The sequence below is a fragment of the Lolium rigidum genome, chromosome 7 (genome assembly GCF_022539505.1).
Source record: "Lolium rigidum isolate FL_2022 chromosome 7, APGP_CSIRO_Lrig_0.1, whole genome shotgun sequence".
NCBI lineage: Eukaryota > Viridiplantae > Streptophyta > Magnoliopsida > Poales > Poaceae > Lolium > Lolium rigidum.
The window spans coordinates 48,173,351-48,177,573 of NC_061514.1; the positions used below are offsets into that span (position 1 = coordinate 48,173,351).

Consider the following 4,223-nt stretch of genomic DNA (forward strand, 5'->3'; position numbering starts at 1 on the left):
CAAAAGAACAAGCCTAAAAGAGAGAGATCAGGAGCATATAGAAAGAAGGATTGAGAGATGCTCACCATGGCGTCACGAGAAACGGACGAGCTCGCATCCGCAGCATGCTGCTGCTCCACGTTGATGCATCGTCCATCCCCAACGCTGCCGCGTCCAGCCGCCGGCGTCAACGCCCCCGTTGCTCGGGCGCCACTGCATGCGTTGGGGAAAAAGGTCCGCACCCTCCTCCTCCCGTATCGCCTCCTCCAGCTTACCACCATGGCCATCCCCGAATGGCTCCATCTCGGGGAGAGGCGGCGCAAGGCGGTGCGCTGCCGCCACCCTCCGCGCCGATCTAGGTTTTCACCACCTCCTGCCCCCACGCGCACACGAAAGGAAGGCGACGTGAGCGAGCTGGTGTCGGCTGGTGTCGCCGTCTCGGCCGGCTGCCCCGCACGCCCACGGGCCCATCATACGGGGGCTCAAAATGAGCGATGAGCGGGTTAATTTTTTTTTTTACCGTATTGAGCGGTTGTGATGAAAAGTGGGGAACGAATTTACTGTCGTTGGGCAAAACGAACGAGCCAGATCAATGTGCCCCTTGGGAGGCCTCGGTTGGTCGGGTAGCGCAGCAGCTTTTAAGGATAGAAACAAGAGGGCAGTCCTGCAAGCAGAAGAAGACCCTCATCTACTTGCAACAATAAGCAACTCATATGCATGTATTAATAATTTGGCCCAGTCGCCTCATTGAACAGAAAATACACAATCATTGTAAATTATTTCTCATTGTAATACCTTTCAGCTAACTGAAGCCTGAAATGGTACCCAAAAAAACAGACAAGTAATAGCTATATCTATTTTCCATTGGACAAAGAACTTCTCTCCACATTATTCTTTTAGCACATAAAATCTTTTACTAAAGCAGAGAGGAAAATCAACTATTAGGAATTCTTAGGTACATGCTACTGGAGAAGTAATAAGGATACCATGTTTCATAAAACAGATGCATGGCTCGATGGACCATATCTTGATTTGGAACCCTGAATTCAGAGCTAGAGAAATGGAAAATGAGTTCTGCTCTTTCCAAATGCTCCATTGCGCCGTTCTAACTTGGATTGCAGCGCAAAGGTCTTCAACAAAAACATATCAATCAGGTTAGAAGAATAATATACAGCTGCAGGACCAAGTAAATTGAAAGCTTATTATGTAATCCTTGCTATAGACAAAAATTAATTTTCAACGGTAGTCACATCACATCATGATTGACTCGGAACTAATATTTTCTAATAATTAAATAATGTGGCCTATAAAGATCAATCCTCCCCCAGCCTCCTTGGAATTTCATCAAACACTGTAGGCATAGAAAAACCAAATTTCCACAAACAAAAACGAGAAGCTCTAGGAGCATGGGACTGGAAGGAGGTGTGCACCTTCTTGAGCGGCATGAACTTCGTAATCCCGTGGTTGAGCTTCTTTCATGCTGCATAGCACAAACAAAAGATTAAACCTTAAACAATAGAGAACGTGAAGAACAACAAAATCTGAACCAGATGAAACGAGAACAGATGGTCCACAAACTCACGTCCACGACCATCGGGCTGCCTAAAATCAGTTCCTGGTTCCCCCGAGGTTGTGGTTTGAGCAGACGAAGCATTGCAGTCTTCATTGGCCTTAAAAAGAAAAACCACATGGTATTATTAATTTAGCTCAGTCACTTCATTGGCCTGGAAAAGCAAAATTGCTCATTGAATTATCTTTTTGAGCTAACCGAAGCCTGAAATGGTACTGACAACACAAGGAAAAAGTAGCTATACCTATTTTTTTTCCCATCACACATATGACTTCTCTACATATTATTCTTTAGCACATCAAATGGTTTACTCGAAATAGCGGTCGCAAATAGGGAAAAACAATGATTAAGAGCTTTTAGCTTAAAAACATATATGCAAGATATCCAAAAACACAAACTGCAATAGAACAACAATAACCCAATCCGACAACAGGTTATTTTAGGTTATACCTCCGCCATCACCAAAAAATAACCAGCCGAGCACCTCCGTCCTTTGAAAGTTCATGGAACCATCAGCAAATTAAGCAAACTTCGGAGATGAATTTCATCAAGGTTTCTGATTCTAAGCAGAGATAGTTCAACACAAGAAAACTAAATCAGTGCACATATAAAAGATTATGCAGCACAATGATAATCCATGGAAACTGGCGCATATGCTATTTTGCTGATGCAAATTCCAACCAACAAAGTATAAGATAGAATAACCAGAAAATGATAGCTAAAAGATGCACTCCTTTCTTAAAATAAAAGAAATTTTGCACATTTAATAGACTGATTGTACTTCAGTAAACTAATTTATGAAGATCATACATGTCATGCTTTCTAAATATATGACAAACTCGCTCAACAAAGCCTTTAGGCATTCTATGTCATGAAGCAAAAAAAAAAAAAAAGGTAAAGGCTATTGAAGCAAGAAAAGGAAAATTCTGAGTATGCAACAAAAGCAAGCACCTATGACTACAAATCCTCAAGTTGACTGAATAAGATGACATACTCAGATTTTATTTCCAGTGCCCAGAATTTCTCTACTGGATAAGAAGACTACATGGATGAATAGTTCCGTATAGAATAAACCACTAATTCTACATCCTCGAGATGAAAATATAAAATGGCCGGAAACTGCAGAATCAAAATCAATATTTATGCATGACTTTCGGACAAGAGCAAAATAGTATACCCACCAAAAAAACATGCCCCTTGACGAGAGAAAGAATCAGGTTTAACCTTAGTATCTTGGATGGACGCCCTTATTCATCGACGTACAACAAGCATCTTGCTGGCTTGAAGGGGCAATGGCCTACTACCAGCATGATCGAACGATCAAAGCCTGTACAGAGAGGAAAAGTTCATAGAGAAAATCATAAGAATAAAACAATCTAAATTGAAGCATAGCTATCTAGATACTTTATGCAATGCTTTTATATTCATTTGGTACCTCATTTGTCATTCATCACAAAAGCTCCAGAACCAAGGTGTCTAGATTAATGAGTTTCGAAGTCGGTGCGCATCCAACTTATAAACCTCTCGATATAATTTAAGTTTCCTTATACTCGCAATTTGTATGTAAACAGAGTGAGAAAACTGCAAAAGAAATATAAGAACATATAAAAAAGGTCCCACCTGTCATGGAGTCTTTTGAAACTGAACGAGTGAGAAAAGTTTCTACCGATTGGACGGTTGTGGTGAAAAGCGGGATTGAAGACTTACCGTACGGGGTGGAACGAACGAACCGGATCTTTTGCCCCTTTTGGGTGCCCCGGTTGGCCGGGTAGTCTTGGGACATTTATAGGAAGAACAAGCAGCGAGCTATACATGGCTCTACGAGCACAACTGTTCGAGAATCTCCAATTAACTTTTTCCGGTCTACATGCATATATGCGTGCACTTGAGCCAGCCGAGAGAAAAATACCATACAAGACCAAGCAAGACGCAGACCCGACTTCAGGAGATGAGCTTGATCCTCCTTGTCGTGGCAGCGGTTCAACCAGCAGCAGCCCGTTCATGGCATCACCGTTGCCGTGAGGAGCTCCGGTGGACATCACCACCGGAGGGCACCACAAACACCGGAACACCACACGAGGCGGTCTCCCGGTAACCACACCTCACGCCCTTGGGCTCCTCCTCCCCCGACATGATTTGAACCTGAAATTCTACAAGTTTTCAGCACTTGTCTATACACATAAGCAGCAATGAAATCAAACAAAATGAGCACATCAATTTCATGTGCACCCACCGCCTATGCACACACTGATTCCCATCCATACATGCATTTTTTCTCTATACTTGCTACACACTCAACAGGAATGAAAAGAAACATTTTTCAGCAAAACTAACTTGGGAGGAGAGGGACCTCACGGGCAGCAGCTCGTTGGGGAGGTGGAGTGCAGCAGCATGTCGCCTCGCCTGCAGCCGGAGAGTGGCGACCATCACCGAGTGCATCCGGCCTCTCTTCTCGAGCTGCCGAAGAAAAATCCAATTTTTGAGATTGGGAAGAAGATGATTGGGGGATGGGGGTTGGAGCACAGCTCATACCTGCAGGTGGTCAACATCACGGCGCCGGCGACGCCGGCCGGACGGCTCCACCGAGTACGGCCACGACGTCCAGCCGCGAGGACCCGAGCAGGTGAAGAGGGACGACGGAGGGGAGGAGCGGCCGGCATCATTTCTTAAAATA

At 44.2% G+C, this 4,223-nt stretch overlaps 1 long non-coding RNA gene across 1 annotated transcript; it reads right to left on the minus strand.

Annotated features, from left to right (window-relative positions):
- Positions 1 to 1,062: 1,062 nt before the first annotated feature.
- On the minus strand, positions 1,063 to 1,675 carry LOC124679061. The gene is made up of 3 exons (XR_006994780.1): positions 1,562 to 1,675; positions 1,410 to 1,459; positions 1,063 to 1,109 (listed from the first exon to the last, which is right to left on the minus strand). It is a non-coding gene; the product is annotated as an uncharacterized LOC124679061 (long non-coding RNA).
- Between the last annotated feature and the right edge of the window lie 2,548 nt (positions 1,676 to 4,223).